This window comes from Ursus americanus, chromosome 10 (assembly GCF_024610735.1).
Source record: "Ursus americanus isolate L20-20 chromosome 10, mUrsAme1.1.p, whole genome shotgun sequence".
NCBI lineage: Eukaryota > Metazoa > Chordata > Mammalia > Carnivora > Ursidae > Ursus > Ursus americanus.
In genome coordinates, this window is record NC_142136.1 from 18,541,496 (window position 1) to 18,567,779 (window position 26,284).

Here is a 26,284-nt window from a genome sequence, read left to right on the forward strand (position 1 = left end):
TTAGAACAAAGAAGACACACTGTTCTCACCTTGTTGAATCATTTTCAAACCTCCCATTGATTTTAATGTGTCCAGTTTGATGGCCCTGTGCATCTGATTACTTTATTACTAAAGTGGTCAAGAGCTTGGAAAACAAAATAGAGCCACTGAAAGATACTTCACTAGGATGAAATTCATATCCTCAACTTCCAAAGAAAATTTTTTCCATTTCCCAAGAAGCACAAGCTAATGTATTTACTATGATTCATTTACTGCAGTGGAACACTTTCCAGTAGATTCAACCCTGAAGGCAGGTCAATGACATTGATAATAAATGCATTAGAGCAAACCATAAATATCCTTTTGTGTTAAAAACTAGAGCCTTCTTATTTGAATGTTATGTAAGAGAAGTCTGAAATCTCATGAAAAGTATATACAACTGAATAAACTTAACACAACAGGAGTAAGGAATAACATTATACCTAAAAAGACAAAAACAAAAACAAAAAGAATTGTCCACCTGACTTGTTTTACTTAAAAAAAAATCCTCTTATGTTGTATCCTTTGCAGCAGAGAAATACAGCTCAACAAGTCTACTTACCACAGTTGTGGTGGGTTTTTATTGTTGTTGTTTTTGTTTTAGCTTATTTTTTCCCAGTGAGAGCTATTTCAGTAGGTTTTACTGTTAAATCAGTCCAATGCAGAGCTCTTCTTTACTGAGAAGGAAACATTTTGATTGAAGACCTCTTTCAACCTTGAAAGGGTCAGTTAAATTTTACCCCAGCCAATGGCTTTATTGTCTGTGTTGCCTTGAACTGTGTTTCAAATAATAGGGCCTCTGCTCTACTTTTAAATCTAGTACTTTCCAGGGTGTGCTTCTTCTGTTTCTCCTAAGAGGAAGGGTGCTGAAGGCAATTTTTAAAGTAATCTCAAATCTTCTATTGGAGTAAGAAAAATAAATGCATAAATATAAAACAAACCTGAGGCACATCATTGTTATTTTTACCTCACGAAACACATACTTTTCAGTTCTCTAAGAAAAAAAGTAATCAATTTTGTTAGGAAAAAGCTTGATACCTCATTTGTACTTCTATATAGAATTCAGTTGAGTCAGAGTTCCATGTTTTATAATCAATGAAGAGGATATCAAAGATATGCATTTTAGCTAAATCTGTATTCTCTGCTTCCAAAATGTTTTTCATTGAATATATTAATGCTACCAGTAGCAGCATAAAGATTCTTCTCCCTCCACCCCAGTTAATCTCTCCTGAATGCAATCATCTGAAATTCTACAATTAAAGGCTTTAATTACACCTTTAATATTTTCAATGTCACTATAATTTTCCAAATTTTTGTTGAAAAGAAATTCCTCCAGGAAAGGTAATACTTATCAATCATTTCACTTATGTGAGAATTAACTTTGGATCCATTTCTGAGACTGATGTTGATCAACAAAGGAAATCCATGCCCAGTGGGTAGCAGGTAAGATACAGTATGTGACTTGGGATGCAAAAGACCAACATTCCATTAGTAATTTTAACCAATTGCAGCCAGGAAACTTAAGGCTTATATATGATTGAATGTTTACACAGAAGAAAGGTTTCCTCTTGCCCAGGTTGTAGACTAGGCTTTGGATTTAGAGTCAGATAGCATGATGTTTCTTAATCAAAAGCTATGTTGGCAGCACTAAGGCAGAAACTTCAAATTATTAATACCTGGTATTTTTTTCCAGCCACATATACCCCCCCAGTCAGTTAGCAGTGAATCTCCTATTTCCACTAGAAGACCCAATGATGACTATGCCCTGATTCTAGCTGGAAAGGAGTTCTGCCTAGGATAGAAACACAACAACTTGTAGCAATAGTCATGACATTTCTGATTGCTAGTGGTACTTGGATATTTTCTCTCTGGATGATTTCATACATTGCCATTTCCAAGTTAATACCTCAGCCAAGACATCCTCCTCTCACCTCCAAATTTACATGGACAGACATGTCCATTTGGTCCTCTAATAGGTATCTCCACACGAATGCATGTAAAAGTGGACTACTGATTCATACTTCCACCCAACCTTGGTCCTACCCCCTTTTTGTTGGGTTCCCCATTTGAGTAAATACATTAACTTTCACCAGTTTTTCAAGCCTGGAACCTAAAAGTCAGCTGTGATTCATTAACTTTCACCACTCCCATCTCTGCCATCTAACTCTTCATCAGATGCTACTCAACCAAAGAGCTCTACTTTTCATGGTTTGTGACTGCCCCAATTGAGGATGCCATAATCTCATATTAGAGATGCCTCTACAGCCTTCCAAATGGCTTTCTCACCTCTACTCTGGTTTCCCTTAAAATCTAATTTTCACATGGTAAGAAATAACAAGTGTTGGCAAGGATGTGGTGAAAAGGAGTCCTCTTGCACTGTTGGTGGAATGTAAATTGGTATAGCTACTGTGGGAAACAGTATGGTGGTTCCTCAAAAAATTAAAAAATAGAAATACCATATGATCTGTAATTTCACTACTGGGTATTTACCCAAAGAAAATAAACACACTAATTTGAAAAGATACATGCACCCTTATGTTCACTGCAGCATTATTTACAATAGCCAAGATATGGAAGCAACCTGGCCACTGATAGACTAATGGATAAGGAAGATGTGGTATCTATATGTATGTACATGTACGTACACACACACACACACACATGAACATTATGCAGCCACATAAAAAGGATGAGATCTTACCATTTGTAACAACATGAATGGACCTAGAGGGTGTAATGCTATGAAATAAGGCATATAGAGAAAGACAAATACTATATGATTTCACTTATATGTGGAATACAGAAAACAAAACAAATGAATAAACAAACAAAGAGCAGAAACAGATCCATAAATACAGAGAACAAACTGATGGTTGCCAGAGGGGAGGGAGGTGAAGGGGATGGGCAAAATGGGTGAAAGGGAGTTTTCTTTTTTTTTGTTTTTGTTTTTAATGTAAATTCTACCCCCAATGTGGGGCTTGAACTCATGACCCTGAAATCAAGAGTCACATACTCTACCAACCGAGCCAGCCGGGAGGCCCCCAGGTTTCTAGTTATGGAATGAATGAGTAAGGAAAATAAAACGTACAGCATAGGGAATATAGGCAATGGTATTGTAATAGTGCATGTTGACAGACGGCAGCCACACTTGTGGTGAGCATAGCATAATATATAAACTTGTCAAATCTCTATGTTGTACACCTGAAACTAATGTAATGTTATGTGTCAACTATACTTTGAAAAAAATCTGTTCTTCATATGGCAACCAGAGAGGTGTTTTTGTTTGTTTGTTTTGTTTCCCTTTTAAGTTAAATTAGATCATGCTCTCTGCGGCACATGGAATCAGTGTTAACATTCTCCCATTGCACCTAGAATCAAATCTTTACCTTGGTTTTTAAGATTCTGCATTATTTTGCTACTGTCTCTTTCTCCACCTTCATCTTTTGCCAAATCTCTCTTACTTACTCCTCTAGCCTCACTGGCTTTGTTTCCAGTTCCTTGGACATTCTTCGGACATTCCAAGTTTTCTCTCACCTCAGGAACTTGGTACACGTTTACTCTGTGTGGAATATACATCTTCCCACTTTTTGAATGGCTGTTCTTTCTTTTTCTCACCCTTTAGTTCTCAGAATAAATATCATCAATTCACAGAGGTCCTGGCTGACCACCCAGCCCCTTGCCCATTCTATTACTATCTACCCAAGCATAAAGCTTCTTTCCTTCATCTTTCCACTAGGCAACACACTGCAGGAGGTCAGGGAAGAGCTTCTCTTCATTGTCATCACTCAGTGTTCATCCTAACTCATATTTGGGTACTGAATGAAATGAATGCCCAGTTTCTCCAATTGACCCAACCTTCCTAAAGGCAGTCTGCTTGCCTCTGTCTAATTTTTTTTAGAGCTTCTGCTGTTTTTCATTTTTTTCCCATTTCTTTCTGAACTCTTTCTTCCCCTTTGGCTTCTGTTCATTATCTTGACTTTGTTCTCCAGCTTTGAATCCATGGGTGTTCATCTAATCAATTCATTTAAACTTATTTATGAACTCTTTAAATGAAAGTCAATCTGTTGTACATGGCAGGGCACAGAACTATGAGAAAAACAAAAGCCTACTCTTATGCCATTGGCACATCTTGGGAAATAGGTATGAGGCAGCGAGAAAGGGAGGAAAGGTCAAGTAAACAAACAACAAATACATTTGAATAAAGTAAGGGACACAAGCACATATAATAAATTACAGGGATTTCAAAATGGCTCACCATATTTCTTGTTGCTGATGTATTACATAACCTAAAGCCTGAATTTTCTGACTTCTAGGACCCAACTGCATGCTTTTTTAATGCTCTGGAATTTGTGATGATACTAGAACTGAATATAATAGCCTTTTTGGTTATGTGCATATATTTTTATATATTTATAAACTTACTCAGATATTTTAGCTCATTTGTTCAAATGGCAGTTACTATGATGAAGAAAACAAAAGATCTGGAATAGCTTGTGTTGTAATTACAATAATGAAAAAGTCAACTGATTACAGCATACTATCAAATACACCACAACCAGATTCACCATCTCGAAATGCTGATATCACCCAGAAGATAAACTTTTGACACTCATCCATATCAGCAGCAACAACATAACTTTCTAAGTATTCCACCCACCTTCTTATAAGTAAAATTTCATTAAGGTTTTAGAATCCACAAGTGAGGTAACTGCTCACTTGGACATATAGAAAAGTTAAACTAAACTTTTAGAAATGTTTAGAAAAAGTTAAACCAAAACTACTTAGCATAGTTAATATAATGCTTTTTCTTTTTCCTTCTTTATGAGGAGAGCAGTTCAATATTATAAAAATTCACCCTCACTTCACATTGGTCTCTTTGATTATTCAAATATGAACCTGTAAGAGAACCAGCCAGAAAGTGTTCATGTCTAGCCAACCTTGGATCCAAATTCAATGGGCCAGTAGTTATTAAGAACTAATGGAAGCTGGGGCGCCTGGGTGGCACAGCGGTTAAGCCTCTGCCTTCGGCTCAGGGCGTGATCCCAGCATTATGGGATCGAGCCCCACATCAGGCTCCTCCGCTATGAGCCTGCTTCTTCCTCTCCCACTCCCCCTGCTTGTGTTCCCTCTCTCGCTGGCTGTCTCTATCTCTGTCGAATAAATAAATAAAATCTTAAAAAAAAAAAAAAAGAACTCATGGAAGCTTAACTGCACAGCAACCTCACTCCAGGAAAAACCAAAATTACACAAAAACAAGGCAGAAAAAGCCCCCAAAATAAAATTCTAAGCATTTGAATACTGCAGTATCAAATTCATTTTAATAATAAAATGAAATTTTTTTTTTATTTAAATCTATTCAGGTAGAAACAAAGTTTTCTAATCACTCACAAGAAATTAATGGCTAGTGTTTTGTGTCTGGTCAATTTAATGTTGTTAAGGTGAGTAAAGTTTATTTAGCCAGCCATCGAATACATATAAAACACGTAAAAGGGTTTTCAAAGTTGCAAGCTGCCTAAGAATGATGTTTTTGAGATCAATTCTCAAAGTAATTTATCTGCTTAAATATATCGATATTTTAATTTTCAATTCACACGCTTGGTAGAACAAGCACTCACTTGCCAATGTGAACGGAACTCATATGAGATGGTGTTGACTTAGAGAGGCACGAAGAAGAAATTTTATACTTTATCAAAACAAAATGCTATGAACAAAACCTCACTGAATAAATCCAGCTTCCTGCCACTAAGGAATGTACACTCTTTTCAGTAAGTTGCGAATGAGTGACTTGAATTCAGTCTCTTTTAAAAAAGAACACCATAGACTGCCATCAATACAGTCACCTCTATTTTGATGCATTTTTTCCTTTCTGCTCTATGTTCTTCCACATTGTACAGAGAACATTAATTAATCAGATGGTATTGCAACAAACAAATTCATTTGAGAATAATTACAAAGAAATCTCTCTTTTCTTTCATTTTCTCCTAAAGGTCAGCCTGAGTCCTAGACTGAAGCAAATATAGTCTAGTCCTTATCCAGGAGAAACACTCATCAAATTTTACAGAATTAGTTGAAATACAGCTCATCACTCTTCACTGAATATAATCACATTTTGATAAAACTAAACTACCAGAATAAAAGGGTGTTTGGAACTAGTGAACATCAAAGAGAACAAATTATTACCTTCAAAATTTGACCATTTTGAATTTAATGGAACATAATGCAATTGTATTATTGTTGTCTTAAAATGTTATTGAGATATTTCATACATTTAATGAAGAAAATTGAGAGATTTTGTAAATAATAAAGCCAGTCTGCTGAGATTTTAAAGGCGTAAAGTTATGATAATTATCTGAGTTACAGTATTTTCTTACGTAAAATAAGTGTCGATATCATTATTACTTCACTTTCCAGGTTACTTTATAAGCTCGTTGTAATATAATTTAGTTTAGAGTGCACAGCAAAACAAGTATTCTGTTACTACACAACTAATCTTTGTAACAGCTGTGCATTTACCATCCTCAGCTGCTCCAGTTACAACAATCATCCTTTTAACAGCCTGACACCTGTCTCTTATTATATTTGAGAGCAATTGTTAATTTCCTTAAATTTTCCATCCCTTTTAGTGCCTTTGCCTTGCTTTAGTTCTCTGATGCACATTTACATGGTCTATTATATTAATTCTCTCATTTAATCTTGAAAACCTAAAATTATTAGGAAGTTAATTGTGCAGGGATCAGAGGTTTTTCTCACTTACAGCATAACTCTGTTAAATGACACAGTTTGTTCCAGCTTCTTGCTGACACTGCAAGAGATTGTCTAGAATAAAGAGTTCAATTACTTTCACAGTGCTAATCATATATCATTATGTAGAGGCATGAATCCTTAATTCCCAAGCCAGGGCCCGAAGCAGCACAGCAGCAATAAAGGACACATTCCAAATTCCTCTGTCCACTGCAGCATGCAGGTAATAACCGAAGAATAAAATAATTGTGTCTACTTGGCTATGCTCTTTATTAATTTGAATATTTGATGCCCACAATGAATCATGTTCCATTAATTTTTATTCACCCACACAAGATATTTGTCAGAATTGATTTGAAATGCATTGTGCAAGGCCAAATACCTATTTACACCTTTTTTTTTTTAAAGAACTTTTCCTCCACAATTTAGGAAATGTAACTTTTCAAGGTGCAAATAAAAGTTCATAAATAACACTGAGCCAAGTCTCGCAGGCAAGTAATTCCTCAGCTTTAACAAAGCTTGATTGCTCCTTCTCCCCACACAATCTTAGACACGTAGGTTAATGTGTAACCCACACCATTCTCTTGTTCAGTTTCCCCAAGGTCAACAAAGAAATGGAATTGGAGAGAAGAATATTGTTTGTTTCATAGGCAGGAAAATGGCTTATGAAATCTCAGAGCAGGGTGTAACCTCATTAAGATAAATGTAAAAATAACTCACCAATCACAAGTTATGGAAACAGGAAATCAATGCTTGTGTTTTATAACAAAGGCACTCTTAGACTTCTGGTGCTAGAAAAAGCTTCTGTTACCATTTTCTTTCGTCTCCTTCCCTCTCCTCTCTGTTGGCCTGGCAGGAAACTCTCTGGCTCCTTCTGCTCATGTTTCCTCCTGCCAGTTTGTTCTATTACCTGCCCAGCTGTGGCCAGAAGAGGCTGATAAATTTCCCCCCTTTACTCAGATGAGTAAGTTCCAAATGTGCAGAGAGTTATAATCAAGATTGCCCTTTGGAAGAGAAACACGGAGAGCACAGTGCTTACTGTTCAACTTTTTTTTCTCGCTAAAGCTGCTCAGGGTCTTACTACCTGTGTTGTACTTCCTGTTTTCAGGCTACATATAACTGTGAGTATTAGAAATGTTCTATAGTTGCAAACACAACTATTTACTTACAGAAAATAACTCTAAACAGAGTACAAATGTAATCACTTCATCAAGTAGCAAGGTTGGCAAATATAAGTTTCAAATTGTTTCACTGTTTTTATTTGCTTGATTTTCTCCAAAATTGAAAAGAAAAAAAATTCCTTTTTGTTCTCTCTTATTCCCTCCCTACCTCTCTCTCTTCTTTTTTTTTTTCTCTCCTCCCCCCTTCCTCCCTTTCTTCATTCCTTCCTTCTTTCTTTTTGGTGAAAGGGTCAGTTTTGTGCCCTTTTGTATTTCATGTGCCCAGCTCCTAACCCTAGACTTTCATCAATATTTAGCTAATATTTTTTTTCTGTGACTTATAAATCACCTGTAAATTTAATATTCAATATTATATTATCTATATTTAAATGTGTTCCATTTTCCAAAAGTTGACCCTATGATATTTAAGATCTCTGTTGTTCAGTCCCTTCCATAGCATAACACTGAAACTATACAGGTACTCTGCTTCATATCATTGGAAACTAGTACTTTTTGCAAAAATCATTTCTATAGATATAGCACATACTTTTGGGGATTAAGTGGTAATCTTTTGCCTTTATTTGTTACATAATCCACTTTCACTGTGAGGCACAGCTTACAAAAATATCACATCATTTTGTCAATATTTGATAGCATGACAATTTCTCCAGATTTTTTAAAAAAGATTTTATTTATTTATTCATGAGAGACAGAGAGAAAGAAGGACCCTGGGAAAATGCCCTGAGCTGAAGGTGGATGCTTAACCAACTGAGCCACCCAGGCACCCATAAGGTTTTGATTATTAGACCACATGACCCAGCTGGGTTGAATGCAATGAGACTGGGAATAGCCTGGGATTGGAGAGTTGCTAATTGTAATTAAACATTAGTTGACTTATGTATACTTGGAATAGGTCAAAGTAGTTATGATTATTTACCCTGGTTACACTTTAAAATGGCACTGAGATCTTTTAAAAAAAATACCGATATCATACCAATGAAATCTGAGGTTGGCCTGGGAATCTGTATTTTAAAAGGCTTCCCAAGTGGTTCTGATGCAAGTGAAGGTGGGGATCCTTGAGCTTGAGTCTCAGTTACATCAGTGACAGAAAATCAGCCTGGGGCCACTCTAAGCACTTCAACTACTGATCCCTACATACTCCTGACCCTCTCACTATTCTTTTTATTTGCTTTCACATTTGCACATTTATTAAAGTATGAAAAGTTTGGGTTGGATGCATAATCTTGCCAAATCAATATCTGCTCCCATATATTAGCTGGAGTCTGGCTACCCTCTTGATATTTCAGTAGGTGTTTCAAATTAGCCTTCTTAAATATTTTATCTCATCTGAAAAATTGCCATTCTGAAATTTACCATGAAAAACCTATTTACATTTTTATATGCTTTTTTGTCACTAAATTATATGGTTTTACTGTTTGAAATAATGCTTACTTTTGTTTTCTCAAAAATCACCTCCTTCAAACTCAGACATCCCTTTAATTCTAATACAACAGGATTTTATAATAGACATTATGTTCAAGTTTATAATTTTAGAGACTATTTATGGCCACTCATGTATATTGTTGGGCACTGTTCCAGTTTATTTTTTCTGATTTTAAAATCAAATCAATTCCTACATAAAAATGTTAAGTTTGGTAACTTTGAATTTTTTTCATGTAAATATAGTCACACATCAGAACATAGTTCATGTATCTTGATTGTTTAAAAAAGTTACATTAAATATGTTTATTCTTATTTTTTTCTAATTCTCAAGAATCATTTCCTTTGTGTGGCAGTCTCCCACCCTTTTTGTTTTCTAGATTACCTTTGTTTTGTTTTTTTCATCCACCGTACTTTATGAGTGGCCAGTGTCTGGCACATGTAGCACATACTGATTAATTCTTATTGCATAACAAATTGCCCAGAAATTCTATGGCTTAAAACAATAATAGTTCGTAACTGTTCATGCCTCTTTAAAGGTTGGTGGAAGTTCAGCTGATGTAGACTGAGTTTGACTTTGTGGCTTTGGTTTTTACTCTGTGCAGGTCCGTGGGATGCCTGGGGCAGCTCTGTTTCAGGCTCTGGGGACCAGGATGGTCTTTTTCTTGTATCTGTTATCCTTCTCCCGGGACTAGATACCACCTGGGGTATGTTCTTCTCATGAGAATGGCAGAAATTTTAGAGCTCAAGTGGAAACATAGGAGGATATTAAGGTCTTGGCTCAGAAATTGCATAATTCTACCTACATGCCATTGGCCAAAATGGGTTACAAGTGAATCCCAAGTCAAACGATGGAGAAGTCCACTCAGTCTTCCTTCAGGCCACACAAAGGTATGGATGCAAAAAGAGGACTGGAATTGGGATCAGTGAGTCAATATATGAAGCAATATCCCTCCTTCTTATGCTCATAGCTAATATCATTGACCTCTTAAATCACTCTTTCCTACTGAGCTAAGGTTGGCCTCAGAAATCTTCTCAAGTCAGTGTTTTATGAAGCTATGCCAAATTGATTCACTAATAAGTAGAATGCTGTTTTCCTTGTCCATTGTTGATTTTCTTCATGTTTAATTATTTCTTTCTCCTTTATATTATTTTAAAATTAAGACTTGGTCTAGATTGTATGACTGGTATAAAGCATTCAATTTTAAGAAAAAAGTTATGTAACCAAAGTTAATATTTGCCTTCTGTTAGGACAGGCTTGCAGGGAGAGATGACACTTTTCTGCTCTCTTAAGGTTATGTGGGGTCTTTAACCTACGTTCCCAATGAAATATGAGCAGAAATGATCCATGTCTTTTCCAGAATGAATCCTTTCATTTTGAGACTTTTCAGCTTTTTCACCCCTGCCAGTGGTCATGGAAGCAAATACTGATATGGAGGTGAGATGCTGAGCCATTGCATAGGAGACAGATCCCCTGAAGCACCCGCCAGACTCACTGCCAACTTGCTTATGAGGAATAAAACTTTTTTAAGCCCTGAGATTTGGAGCCTTTCTGTTACTCCAGAACTTTACCTATCATGAACAAACTGTGTTTTCCCAAAACTGAAGCTGAAGGTAAATAATGAATGCAATTCACTGCAGCCAATTCAATATCTTAGATGAACAAAAACAGTGTAGTCTTACGGATGTATGAAAGGAAATCAAAGTAGGCAAATGTGAGTGATTTTCAATATTTCTTAGTTCTTTTTCTTATTATTGGTTGCAGTTAAAATTGATGCCCTTTGGAAGAGTTCTCATGCTGATCACTATATCTAGCCAAATAGGAGAAAATAAAAGCATTAGTGACAAAAGGAATGGTGTAAAAATGCCAGGCAAAGGGGGCATCCCTAGCAAGTTTTCCTCTTCTGTCACGCACACCTGACTGAGCTGAAGTTTGAATATGGAGGTATTGATTAGGAAAGTATCTTTGGAAAAGCTGTGTATCCAGCCTTTAAGTCAAGCTTGTCTTGGATTGAAATTTAAGATGCTGTTCTTACAACAATCTGCATTTATTTATCCCTTTGCCTGTCCTTTGATTTTTGACATTTTGGTATCTTGGAAAGTACATAGTTGAGACTTTGATATACTTATGGGTAGAGACAGTAATCTTTTGGCATTTGGCAAAGAAATGTCCTAATTCATAACCTATTCAGGAACATTCCTTAATTTATAGGGGATCCACAGCCCCTTGAGAAAGAATTTGAACACTATATATAGTTGGGATTCATATATATCTATATATTTATATCTATATCTATATATAAACAGACTGACAGACTGCTATACCTGGAGGTAAGGATGGACATGAAGGTTCCTGATGGAGAGTTACCATGAATGAAAAAGGAGTTTGGCAAGTGAGGCCAGAATTAATAGGTAAGGATGAATGTCAGGTGTGGTAAAAGTTCTCCATTCTAAAAGTATATAATGAAGCTGTGCTTTAATACTCCTAAACCCAGAAAGTCAGCAATACTGTGGGCTTTGAGAAGAAAATGGCTGAGATAAAAATAAAAGACTATGTAACTGAGGGCACTGTTCTCCTTAACTAATCACCGCCTCCACCCTCTAGAGACCTTGGGAATCACTTCCTTATTTCCCAAGATAGAAAAAAACAAAACAAAACACCAGAAATGTGGAAATCAGCAGGAGCATAAATATGGAACAAAGAATTATACCAGTTTATGGATAGCAAGAATTGACAACTCTAAAACAAAATGGCTTCAGAATAACTGGTAGAAACTCTGATCATACGTGAGATACATCTCATGTCCAGACTCCCAATGGGAGAGCAACTACAGCTGAAAAATGGTAAGGTTGGGGTATATAGAATATATCTGAAACTATCTTTGGATGATGCTTAAATCTGAAATATGTATCTTAATTTATATGAAACATTCATCTTAAACTTCAGTCCAGGATTTGCCTGATGTAAAACAAAGGCTGAATAGACAACTTACTTAAAAATACTTTCCCGGGGCGCCTGGGTGGCACAGCGGTTAAGCCTCTGCCTTCGGCTCAGGGCGTGATCCCGGCGTTATGGGATCGAGCCCCACATCAGGCTCCTCTGGTATGAGCCTGCTTCTTCCTCTCCCACTCCCCCTGCTTGTGTTCCCTCTCTCGCTGGCTGTCTCTATCTCTGTCGAATGAATAAATAAAATCTTTAAAAAAAAAAATACTTTCCCATTCAATACTGCCACATTCCAACCTCAGCTCAGTCAGGTGGGAGTGACAGCAGCAGCAGAACACTTGCTAAGGATGCCCCCTTTGCCTGGTATTTTAAGCCATTCTTTCTCTCCCTTGCTTTTTTTTCTTCTTTTGGGCCAGGTATAGTGATCAGCATGAGAGCTTTTCCAAAAGCCATCAACTTAACCTCCAGAGATAGTTTCAGATATATGCTGATTTAAATATATAGAGATAGATATATGAAGCACAAATTAAGAACTCTTTCTTTTTTTCACCTTTTTTGTTAACATTTTAGTAAAATATACATACATACTGAAGAGGACTAATTATAAATGTAGAAATCAAAAAATTTCCAAAAAGTGAACACATTTGTGACACCAGAACCCAGATCAAGAAAGAGAACATTACCAGCATCCTGGAAGCCTCCCCATCTCCCCTCCAGTCCATAAACCCTCGAGACTGACATAGCTTAGTTTTGCCAGATTTTGAACTTTATATACATGGAATCAAACACTAGACTTTTTTTGTTTGTTTCCGGCCTTTTTAATTCAACATTTTATGTGTAAGATTTATTACTGTTGCATTTGGTTGTAGTTTATTAACTTCTTATTGGCCTGTAGTAATCTACAACATGAATATAGCGTAATTTATTTATCTATTCTAGTGATGACGGATTTTTACCTCCATCTTGGGTCTGCTAGGACTAGTGCTGCTGTGAACATAGCCTACGTGTTCTGATAAGCATTTGTACAGAATTTTGTTCTTTGTATAACTGGGAATGAAAATGCAGGATCATAAGATATGCATATATACAGCTTATATACACTGTTCTGAACAGTTTTCCAAAACAGTTGTACCAACTTACATTTCCATCAACAGATATGTTTTAGGTAATTGGTGCACAATGGTTTTGACTGGATGCCACACACTGTGAATAAAAAACCACAGCGGTACCAGATGAAGTTATTTGCCATGGGAGAAGCATCACTATTGCCTCTATAAAAGGGGGTGTGGCACCTAAATCTTCCATTTTCTAAGGTGAGTCAATTTTGGATAAATTCTATCTGCCCCTGGTTGTTCTTTGCTTTTAACTCTAGACTTCCAATTTTCCCGCTGAGTAATTTTTCCAATTGTTCATTGGGCTCACCATCCTTGGAGGATGTTTCTGTCCTTTGCAATGAGTAAATGAAGAAAATTCCTTGACATTACTCATTAGCTTTCTTCTTCAGGCATCTTATTCTTTTTTTTTTTTGAGCTGCTGCAATATTTATTTATCTATCTATCTATCTATTTATTTGTTTGTTTATTTATTCATTTTTTAAAATAATATTTATTTTGTTATATTAGTCACCATACAGTACATCCCCAGTTCTTGATGCAATGTTCCATGATTCATTACTTGCATATAACACCCAGTGCACCATGCAATATGTGCCCTCCCTAATACCCATCACTGGCCTATCCCAATTCCCCACACCCCTCTCCTCTGAAGCCCTCAGTTTGTTTCCCAGAGTCCACAGTCTCTCATGGTTCATTCTTCCCTTCCTTCTCCTACCTATCTTCCTATTTCTTATGTTCCATAAATGAGTGAAACCATATGATAATTGTCTTTCTCTGCTTGACTTATTTCACTTAGCATAATCTCCTTCAGTCCCGTCCATGTTGCTGCAAATGTTGTATAATCGTTCTTTCTGATGGCTGAGTAATATTCCATTGTATATATGGACCACATCTTCTTAATCCAGTCATCTGTTGAAGGGCATCTCGGCTCCTTCCACGATTTAGCTATTGTGGACAATGCTGCTATGAACATTGGGGTGCATATGGCCCTTCTCTTCACTACGTCTGTATCTTTGGGGTAAATACCCAGTAGTGCAATTGCTGGATCATAAGGTAGGTCAATTTTTAACTTTTTAAGGGACCTCCACACTCTTTTCCAAAGTGGCTGTACCAGCTTACATTCCCACTAACAATGTAAGAGGGATTCCCTTTCACCACATCCTCTCCAACATTTGTTGTTTCCTGCCTTGTCCATTTTTGCCATTCTAACTGGTGTAAGGTGGTATCTCAAGGTGGTTTTGATTTGAATTTCCCTGATGGCTAATGATTTTGAACATTTTTTCATGTGTCTGTTAGCCATTTGTATGTCTTCATTGGAAAAGTGTCTGTTCATATCTTCTGCTTAAGAATTCAGAAATTGTCTTAAAGGAGAAACCCTCAAGTCTTCAATTTTGTCATGTTTACCCTATGGACCAATAAAGTCTCTGCTGATTTCTCTGAACCTCACTCCTTTGCCAGGGACAAGAATGAATTCTCATTCTCCTACTTTCCCCATTAAAAGAAAAAAAAATGAAAATACAGCTGTGGATCAACAAGGCACCACTCCTTCCAAGACTGTCAATTGAAAATAATTGTGTTCACTGGAACCACTTCATCTGGAGGGTCTTTTCCCTTCAGCGTCACAGTACTACGGAACAGTCTGCTTTACTTTTCAGAAGATTTTGGCTTAGCTATTTTGTTTCTTTCCTGTATAGTCTTAGAATTATTCCACATGTCTTTGGAGGAAACAGGCTACATGTTTGAGGCTACTCAACTCTACAGTCTTGTTTTTCCAGTGCGGTGCAACTACTGAACACTCCACTGGTTTTGTTCTCCCATAGTGGCTCCCTGCCTATGCTAGCCAGATTCTTCCTCTCTTCCCAGTGCTCCAGGAAAAAAAAAAAAAAAAAAAAAGAATTGCCCCCCAGAAAGAACGGCTGCCAATCATCAGCTCACCTCTCCATGGTCCTCCCCTATCTAATTTATTAGTTGCTAGTTTTTATTGCTTCTGCAGTAATATGATGCTTTAAATGAAGGATTTTTGTATTTTATCTGCCTTTTTAAATTGTTCTTTGTGGAACATTAGTATGGAATGAATTAATCTTTCTCTTAGTTTAGATTTTCTAGATTTGGTCTCTGTCTAAACAGTGACAGTTTTCAGAGCATGGAGATTAGTATAAATATGGCACATGTTTGGCCATGAATGAAAAACTGTTATTTATAAAATTATTTTCAGAAATAAAAATAACACTAAGAAACTCTGTGTATAATTCTGAAAATGTGTAAATGTTTTAACAATTTTTCCCTCATTATTTGTGATAAAATCCTATATGTCTTATAGAGCATTGTGTGTGTATTACAGCATTTGAAGCTATGTATGTACTATTTTGAGCACAAATAAACCTTGCTATATTGTAATAAGAAGTGATTTCATTGGGTCCATCGATGTAAAAGAACAATTATTTGCTGGTTTCCTTAATGTTGTTTTGCAAACTTTCTCATTTAGTCGTTTTGAACTTGCTCAATTTCTGCCAATGGCAACCTGTTCTCAAGCTTCAATACTTTGTCTTCATTACCCTTAATTTTTTGCCTAATAACAAAGTTTATTAGTTAAGCTAATAGCCATGAATTGTGGTTCATTAATTGAAACTTCAGATTCATTGGTTTTAATAAAAAAGCCCACAGTCACTTCTTAAATCACTTTCAGATGTAGTTAATTTCTTTTAATCTTTTTCTTTTTTGTTGCTTTGTTTTTTCTACCTTTGTATGAAAATAATTAATAGAGATTGATTCATTAAAAGTGATGGTTGAATTTGTACCATAGGTAAACTGAAAACCATCAAATCTGGATATTCTTTTTAGGTAACATCATTTTTAAATGCTCTTTTTATAACCAGGATTACAATTTTTGAAAAACATTTTATAATCTTTTTTCCTCAGTTTTTCATATTAAATAGTAAAAAATGTAAGGGACTCCCAATTATTTAATTTTATGAAGACTTTAATGTGGTAATACTTCCTATTTTAATTTATTTCCTTGGTGTTACCATAGTGTTTTGTTTCCAGACAGCTTGTAGTTTTGATTTTAAATCTTTTTGCTATAATAATAATTAAAAATTCCAAATATACAAGAAAAATGTTTTGCATATAACACAAATAATTTAATAGCATGTATATATACACAAACATATATATATATATATATATATATATATATATATGTACTATACACACACACACACTCATTACAAATACAAATAATATTCTATTTAATCCCTAATGGTAAAAATATAACTTCCAATTACCCAATACCTTGTCACTCTTTTGAAAAAGAGTGCTCTTCATTATGTGATCAGCTTTCAAGTTAGAGTGAAAGTTTACTTGATAGTTACAGTGCTTGAACTCTTGTATAGTAAATTAGATTCTACAAAGCTCCCATGTATTTATTGGAGTTTAACAAAACTGCATGATTCTGTACTACTTGGGTACCAGCAGGAAGCAACCCCTGAGAGAAGAAATCACAGCTGGGAGCAATTAAGACTGATTAGTTTGTGGCTGAGAAAATCAAAATGGAAAGAAACTTCTCTTTGGGGGAATTAGGAGCTGCATTCCCAAGCATTTCCAAGTTGAGTACAATTCTCAGAGGAATTTAGAGCTGAGGAAAAATGTGAATTTCAAATATTTGGAGGTTTTCTCAGCTTATTTAATGTCTGCATAGCCACGATGTGTTGATTCTATTGGATATTTGAAAGAAAAATAAGTTCAAGTAAATTGACCAACTTTTCTTCACATGGATTTCCCAACTTTTTTATATGCTCCAAGGTTTCCCTAATATTTTCATTTGACCTTATAGATAGAATATAGATGGTTAATGTAACTTCTTACTATTTATTTATAGAGATTGAGATAGCTGTGAGAAATTGGCTAAGCACATAAATATCAGTTCTTCTGAAAAAAGTGCACATTATTGTGTATGAGATTGGTCTGAATTATCCTTTAGGAACTGTAAAATAGTCCAGTTGAAATTTTAAGCAAGAAATATGCAGAAACCTTATACATAATTCCTGAAAATGCTATCCTGGATAAAGAATTGGTTTCTCAAGAGTTAGATAAATATGTGCTTAATAAAGCAAGAGAAATTTTTTTAAAATGGCAATAGACTGCATAGCTTATACCAGTTTCTTTTGCTTTCTATTTGAATTATAGATACTCATTAGAAATGCTTCTTTTGAATAGGCTGAATTGGGTAACTAACAAATTATAAATATAAATTAAGTAGAAAGTTGTTTTTCTAGACTTTGTAAGTAATCTATCAGAGATTCATTTATTCTCAATTCTATGTCAGTTGGTGCTGACTTTATTGTTTTATGTGGATAGGTTTGTTAGTATATTGAACCTTCTATAGCAGAAATATGATGACTTAATATTAGGATGTTATAAGCAACAATGATTCTGCTTTTCTTTCTCTTCACAGGTAGAATGGGTTATTTTTATATGTAATAATTTATTTAACATGATGTTCTGTGCCCAGATTTTCACAATCATTCTATTTTCCTCTCACCTTTCTCTCTCTCTCTCTCTCTTTCCTTCTTTCTTCTTTCACTGTTGGGTGTGCTGAAAATATCACATATGTGAAACAAAGTGAAGGCCAATTTTTGAAATATATTTGAAGGACTGATGGTTCAAAGAGCATAAAAAATGTAAGAGAAAGAAATCATAATTATTAACTATAAAAATGTGGCTTGGTGGGACAATAGATTACTGAATCAAAAGTTGTCTTAGGTTTTATTTCTGGATATATAAATATATCTCTGTGTAATCTCAGTTCTCTTAATTCATTTTACTACTTTAACCACTTTACAGAGAGTGACAATACTAATTCTGGATGCTAGATGATTGGATAACTTTAATATTACACAAATACAAAAAGCTTTATTAGATACATATTAATGATAGGAGCACCTGGGTGGCTCAGTTGCTTAAGCGTCTGCCTTTGGCTCAGGTCATAATCCCAGGGTCCTGGGATCAAGCCCTACGTTGGACTCCCTGCTCAGTGGAAAGCCTGCTTCTCCTCCCATTGCCCCTCCGCTTGTGCTCTCTCTCTCAAATAAACAAAATCTTAAAAAAATACATATTAAGGATAATATACTTCATTTTTAGTTTAAGACAATTATTGACTAAATTATAGGACGTCATGGTTCAAAATTCAGCAATCCCTTACCAGAGATTATGTGAAAGGGAACCTGAAGCTGGTTATTACCCAATGATTTTCTATTTCCTAAACCAATAGTTCTCAACTTATCTTTTAAGTCCCATGTATTTTTCTATAAAAGAACCGAAGTTTCAATAAAAGAAACAAAAAATCTCACTTTTTCTATGTTAGAAATGTTATTTGCATGCATTATAATGCTATATACAATAAGATTTAAAAACAAATCACTGCATTAATGTTGGGAGTATATATTTTTGCTATTAGAGATTTTATATCTGATAACACTATATCTCTTGGACAGTGTAAATCACATTACTGTCATCAGTAGGTTAACAGAACTGCTATGTAGGCTGACAAGACACAGTTAAAAATGGCTAGCAAATTGGGGTAAAGTGGTATGGAATCCTACAGAGAACCACACAAACCATTAGAAAGAAGGCCCAGGAACCAGAGGTAAACAGAATCCTCACTTTTTAAGTTTATCCTGTATTACCCACAGCAGGTTGGGTCAGCAATATATTCCTGCTTGCAACTGGGTATTGGAGTTAAGTTAAAAAGAGTCTTTGGAATATTTAGGAAAGCACCTGTCATGAGTGGTCTTCAAACTGGGACACATATAATCTGGGAATATAAGAAAACTTTCCAAAGGGTAAGAGAGCTCAGGTGTTTTTAAGGGACATTTTTCAGATCTTCTCCTTTCACACGAACTTTTTACTAAAATTAATCTGTGATACTTTCATAATAACCCTTCCTCTATTTTATCAGAATTAAGCATCCCTTCACATCCTAAATCTAAATGGAACTTTAGACCTCTTTGATTTCCCCTGTGGAAGCTCTCATGACTGACAAAGCACAAAAACCCTTAGGGATTTCCACCTTTCCCTCCTCATCCACCTTCTCTTAAGCATATAGCACAGCATTAGAAAGCAGGGTATTTGGGTCAGTATGGGATCATTGTGGGATCTTCTGAACTCAGGTAAATTGGTAGAGTTCCACTCAGGCACTAACAGCCACATTTATTCAAAGGTTTTTCTTTTTTTTGGTTTTATTTCATTTTATTTTGTTTTGGTTTATCCTCTGTCCTATAATGAAAAATGCACTACTTCTGAAGGAGATTCTCATAAAAGCATACTTAAGTAAATATCAGTAAAAAATGATGAGCAAGAAAAATATTTTTGCTATGTACATAAAAATAAGCCATTCCTCTTCCACTATTCTCAACATTCATCCTTGGAGAGTTTTTAAAAAATTACCTTCAAAAAACCAAAGCAAAATAGATTACTGACATTGACTTTTAAGCTCTGAGATATCTGCAAGAGATACCAAACTTTTTATTATTCATGACTAAAAGTCTTAGGCTATGATTTTGTTATGATTTATTTAAGATAAAAAATGTCATATTATGAAATAATTACTCCAATTATAGCTAACTTTGTTTCACCTTACACAATATTTAATATTTTCTGCTACCTACAGACAGTCTAAAATTATATACTAGCTCAAGGATGTATTCATTTTGATGGTATATGTCTTTGTATTTCATTGATTATTTTTTAAAAAGTTTGATCATGATATATACAGTTAATTTAGTTTCTGATTTTGATACTTGATTATTATCTAACTATTCTACAAAGTTGAATGCAGGACTTCAATACTTACACAGGAATTTTTTTAAAATATATTTTAAAAAATTTTAAGCAGGCTCCATGCTCAACGTGGGGCTTGAACTCATGATACTGAGATCAAGAGTTGCATGCTTAAATGACTGAGCTAGCCAGGTGCCCCTGCACATGAACATTTTTTAAAGAATACCATGACTTATCTTCTCCATCTTATAAATAACTTTTTAATTTTAGCTATTTATAACATTTTCATCTATATTGTATCTTATTACAAAGTAAAGAGAAACTGTATATTATCTACTCATTTCCTAAAATTATGTATGTGGGTAGAATATATTTTGATCTCTATCAGGTTAATCTTTTTTTTTAAGTTTATCTATTTGAGAGAGAGAGAGAGAGAGAATGTGTGGGGGAGGAGGAAGGGAAGAAGGAGAGGGAGAAACAGATACCCCGCTGAGCAGGGAGCCTGATCCAGGACCCCAATATCATGACATGAGCGGAAGTCAGATGCTTAACCCACTGAGCCACCCAGATGCCCCTCTATCAGTTTAATCTTGATCAGACAAACCTTTAGTAATTGATACTACAAAGTGATTTATTTCTTGTAGAAGGCAAGTCAGATTTGGCCAATTAGGTTATATTGGGGACATTTTTCATAAATGGAGTAATCATAATATGCCAGGTTCAAGGTTTGTGTGGAAACATACTTAACTGATATGATGAAAACTATAAAAAATATATTAGAAAAAGTATACTGAAATGACTATTTTTTAAATTTTTTCCAACCCTTTCTGAGTATGCCAGATATGCTGAAGGTCCCTAAGACCACCACTAGGTTTGATGATGTAGTAGGAAGCTCACAGGACTTCAAATAAAGGTTAAAAAAAAAAAAGGTTGCCCCAAGTAAAAGAATTGTAGTCATAATTAATAGTTCCTTTTTAAGTTTTAGTAAGCTTTTCTGGTATACTTAGACACTGAGAAATTAAATTCTAATGTATAAGCAACAAATCTTTTTGAAGATCACATAGTTTCAAATTTTCTGCTTTCAATGCAACTTGACAACAAAATATTTAAGTTGTTAGCTGATAGGTTATTAAAATCATTTTTGATGATATATCATATATAAAAGCCCTTATGTTCATTTGTCATTCATTTGTTCAAACACTTATTCAACAAATATTAAGACCCTATATGCTCCAATTATACTTGTGGTTTGGATAGAAATATTAAATGAGACACCACTCCTACACCAGTGAGTTTGAAGTCTATAGGAGAAACTACTACAACGTAGTAAATAATGAGGCAGTAGCATGTATGATGAATTTGGGTTCGCTCAATCAGAATGGCTTCCTGGAGGAGTTGGTAGAGAATACAAGAGATGCAGCAAGTTCATGTTTGGACCTAACTTTTTAAAGGTATTTATTTTACCTCTAACCTCAATTTCTAAAGGTTAAAATTTCACATGAAATGCCCCTCCACTGTAGAATGGATAAGCAAACTGGTTCACCCACACAAAGGAATATTACTAAAAAACCAAAAGGAATGGACCACTGGTACACGCAGCAACATGAATGAACCTCAAATGTGCTATGCTAAGTGCAAGAGGCCAGATTTGAAAATGTACTTCCATCTATAGCATAGTCTAGAAAAGGCAAATTATGGGAGCAGAGAACAGATCAGTAGCTGCTAGGGGTTTGGGGTAAGAGGGGTTGACTGTAAAAAGCAAGGAGGAATTTCTGGAGGTGATAGCATTCTTCTATATCCTGGTGATGGTTAAGTCTCAGAACTGACCATTAAAAAGGATGATGATTGCTGATTATAATTTATACCTTGATTAAAAAAAAAGAACAGTTCACATGAATTCAGCTATGTTCCCATAGGTGCAGATGTGCATGTGCATACACATACGCCTACTCACAAAACTGGTGACTCATTCCTTGCTCCCTTTCCCTGTGGAAGCTTTCCCAGCAGACCCTCTCAACAGGAGTGCTATTGGATTTTAGGCAGGATAATTGTTCATTGCCTGGGAGGGCAGTGTGCTATACAGGATATTTAGCAACTCTGGCACTCACCTGCTAAATGCCAGGAGCATCCACATACCTTTCCCAAAGTCCCCTAGGTGATGTATCTAGCTGAAAGCCACATGCTGGACATGATTTCCCCGAACTCTCACCAAATGAAAAGGAGTGAGTTTAATTCATCATTGAAGAAGAAAGAACTGAAGTGTTTCACTCATCTTTTCTCTTTTTCGGGGGGTGGCCTGCCTACCTGTAGAGAGAGTACATTCTAGTTGGCTCTGTCCCATGAATAGGGGAGTTGACTTTGTTTCTGGCCACATCTTGGGGTTGGAAGGTATGAAAGGTAAATTCACATGAGTGTTAGCACACCAGCCTTGTGTCCTCTAAGCTAGCTTTCAGAAGTAAGAGAGCTGGCACTTCAGTCTCCGTCAGTCTGACTTCTGTGTCTGTCTTATCAGATCTCAGGAAGGAAAGAGAGGAATGTTTTATATAGATCCACTGCCCCAAATTTATATATTCGTTAATTAGTAGAAGTATCCATTGGTTAGTATAAATCCTCCAACCTTTAGTTCCTGTTATGACACACACTTAAGCACACACTGGTTAATAAACCCAGACCCTGAAACTCAAAGTAAGACTACAGCACTGTGAACTTTCTGAAATTCATTCGTAAGTGTGTACGAAAAACCAGTGCCATTTGTTTCTCATAGCACACCAGTTGTTTCTCAGTTCATTCTCCACCTTTGAATGTAACAGGTCAAGGTTACATAGCAGCAGTGTCTGCCCTGGCAACCCAGTGTCAGGCTCTCTAATTGTGTCACCAACTGATCCACACTAACTCCTGCACTGCAATTTGTACTCTGCACACAGTATAAATGAAACCGTCAGTGTTAGGAGGAGACAAGCTTTTCCTTTGAAGCACGGAAACACTTTTTTTTCTAAGCAAGAAAGTATTTTGTGGGATAATGGAAGTGTCATAACATGGAACATTATCAGATCTTTTTGTCGGTGACTTCAAAAGCTAGACGCACTGCCACCTACAACCTGAGGTTGAAAATTCTTGTTTTAAAATAGTATTGATGGCATTCTGAGATGACAGAGGTATACTAGCCTCTGAACAAAACAATTAGTAGGCAATTTATTCCTCCTACCTTATCAGAGAGCCCTTCCAAGCTCTCTCCTGTTATAGCTTCCTTGTTCTTTCTCTGCTATAAGCCACAGAATGTTTCTAACTAGTTGCCTAATCTACGAAACTACAGCTAAACTCTCAGTATGCAGTATTTTAATTCTCATTTTGTTCTAAGTGGCTAACTATGATTTAAGTACATCACCTCTTTCTGCTCTTTAATATTTGTATTTTTTTTAGAAGTTTTTTTTTGTTTGTTTGTTTATTTCAGAGAGAGATTGTGAGCTGCAGGAAGAGGGAGAGAGAATCTGAAGCAGACTCCGCAATGAGCGCAGAGCCTGATGTGGAGGCTCAGTCCCACGACTGCAAGATCATGACCTGAGCTGAAACCAAGATTTGGCAGCTTAACTGACTGAGCCACCCAGGTGCCCCAACATCTGGCTTTTAAAAAGGACTTTCAATGGTTTATGCAGTCTTATTGAGTGGGCTTTAAGCACTAGAGCAGAGTTTGTAGGAACGATGTAGGGTTCTCAGAGTCCCTCAGATAACACTGCATAAACAACTTGTTTTGTGAATACCAGCCTCTGGAACAGTTTCTGAACTTCTTACTGTCTTAGAATTTGAATATTTATCAAATGTGAGACTATTTTGGGTAATATTAACTGATCAGGGCTGCTATGTATTATTTTATTTTGGAGGGGCATTTAATTCAACAAATTTTTATTAAGCAGTAGGAATAATAATAATAACAATTACAATGTATTTGGTGTAACTCTGCTAGGCATTCTTCTACATATTTCTGTATATTGACTTAGTTTGATCAATAGCATTGCTGGGAAGTAATTACTATTATTAACATCCCCCTTTGATAGGTGAGAAAACTGAGGCTCAGAGGTGTTAATTACTTTGCCTGAGGTCATGCTTCTGGTGAGCAGTGGATCTGGGTTTGAACTCTCACATTAGCTCAAGTCTCTGTCATCAGGGTTAATGTTGGAGGAGCCTAATAAAGGTTCTGTTTCAAAGATAATTTTGTTTCTGCATATAACAAAAACAACAAACATATGAACTAAATTTCTGCAAAATGGCTCTAATTATAAGGTGATTACATTCTAAGTGGTGTTATTTTGCTTACATGTACAGGTTTTTTTTTTCAAAGTTAATTATTCCTCCATAATTTCCTCTGACAAACAATGTTAGTTTTGCATGTAGGTAGAAACAAGTTTTACGGAAATAGAATGTGTAGGTTTATCACAGGACAGCATAACATTTCTGCATTTTAATTTGTAAATGATTAAAAATCTCCTATTAACAATGGCCTCATATCTTGGAAAGGAAGCTTTATAAAATAATTAAAAACCTGTATTTAGAATATGTATGCTATTCAAACTGATCAAAACCACAAACAAAATCTGATACTTTTTAAAGTATATTTTTAAGATATTTTTTAACTTTATCATTAAGGTATGTTTGTAAAGAGACCACCATGTACTATATATTCTTACTTTTAAATTATAGTCACTGATGTACATGTAAACTTAGAGAGGCTTTTATAAATATGTCAAAACTAGCCAGGAATAATCCAAAACACAAACCGGAGCCAAATACAATATTCACTGTAATCAGTGTCAGTGCACAGGGAAAACACATTTGTAGATGTTATGTTTGCCTATTAGGTTCTGAAAAATATAGCAATGATCTACCAATGGAAATAATTTAGGTACCTGGATTTATCAGACTACATTTTTGAAAAGTTATTTACATCAGTACTATCTTCTGTAGGTGTATTAAGAATGCAATTATTCTTTCAGTTAATTCATTCTAAACTGACAATCTGCTTAGAAATTGAAGCAGGGAAAATCATCTTTTGACTCTATAAATAAAAAAAAACTATCTCAATACTTTGTTTCTTTCGTTGACTTGAATATATATTTTACATTTTGGTTATAAAACATGACTTTGTATATTAAACATTCTCCTCACAGGGGCGCCTGGGTGGCACAGCGGTTAAGCGCCTGCCTTTGGCTCAGGGCGTGATCCCGGCATTACGGGATCGAGCCCCACATCAGGCTCCTCTGCTATGAGCCTGCTTCTTCCTCTCCCACTCCCCCTGCTTGTGTTCCCTCTCTCGCTGGCTGTCTCTATCTCTGTCAAATAAATAAATAAAATCTTTAAAAAAAAAATAAATAAATAAAATCTTTAAAAAAAAAAAAAATTCTCCTCACAGTAGTCGGTTTGCTGGTGACACATGACTCTTTTCCTGAAGGGGGGCTGATGACAATGCGAACCTTCTGGGAGGAAAGAGAGGGTAGCCCACACTCCTCTGTCCCTCACTTTTAAGTAAGGCTGATAATAAAAAGGGAAATCTTCCTAATGCCTTTATAAATAATTAACCTCCGTCAACTTTGGTAATTAAATTAAGCAAACAAACTTGCTGACAAAATTACAAAAATCAATTGAAAAAAAATCAAAAGATGGTGAAATATAAAATTTGCATCTCTCTCAGAATCTTGAAGAATATTTATGTAATTTTTTTTAAAGTAGGCTCTATGCCTAGCATGGAGCCTAACATGGGGCTCAAACTCAACCCTGAGATCAAGACCAGAGCTGAGATCAAGAGTTGGACACTTAGCCAACTGAGCCACCCAGGTGCCCCAAATATTTATGTAATTTTAAAAGTGGATAGATGGGGGCACCTGGGTGGCTGAGTCAATTAAGCATCTGCCTTCAGCTCAGGTAATGATCTCAGGGTCCCGGGATCCAGCCCCTCAGGGGTAGGGATCTCTGCTCAACAGGGAGCCTGCTGCTTTCCCTGCTTGTGTGGTCTATCAAATAAATAAAATCTTTAAAAATATTAAAAAAATAAAAGTGGATAGATAGTATCAGCAATGGACATGCACTTAGCTAGAACT

The 26,284-nt window shown here is 35.7% G+C and overlaps 1 long non-coding RNA gene across 3 annotated transcripts in view; it reads right to left on the reverse strand.

Moving 5' to 3' along the window:
• Window positions 1-26,284, reverse strand: part of LOC123801167 (uncharacterized) — a 202,654-nt gene that overhangs the window by 136,250 nt on the left and 40,120 nt on the right. Inside the window, exon 1 of one of the 3 annotated variants that reach the window (XR_006782130.2) lies at window positions 7,480-8,768. The exons of the other annotated variants lie outside the window; for them this stretch is intronic. This is a non-coding gene — a long non-coding RNA (uncharacterized LOC123801167). Of the gene's footprint in view, window positions 1-7,479; window positions 8,769-26,284 lie in introns of those variants that run through there. 3 annotated transcript variants of the gene reach the window in all.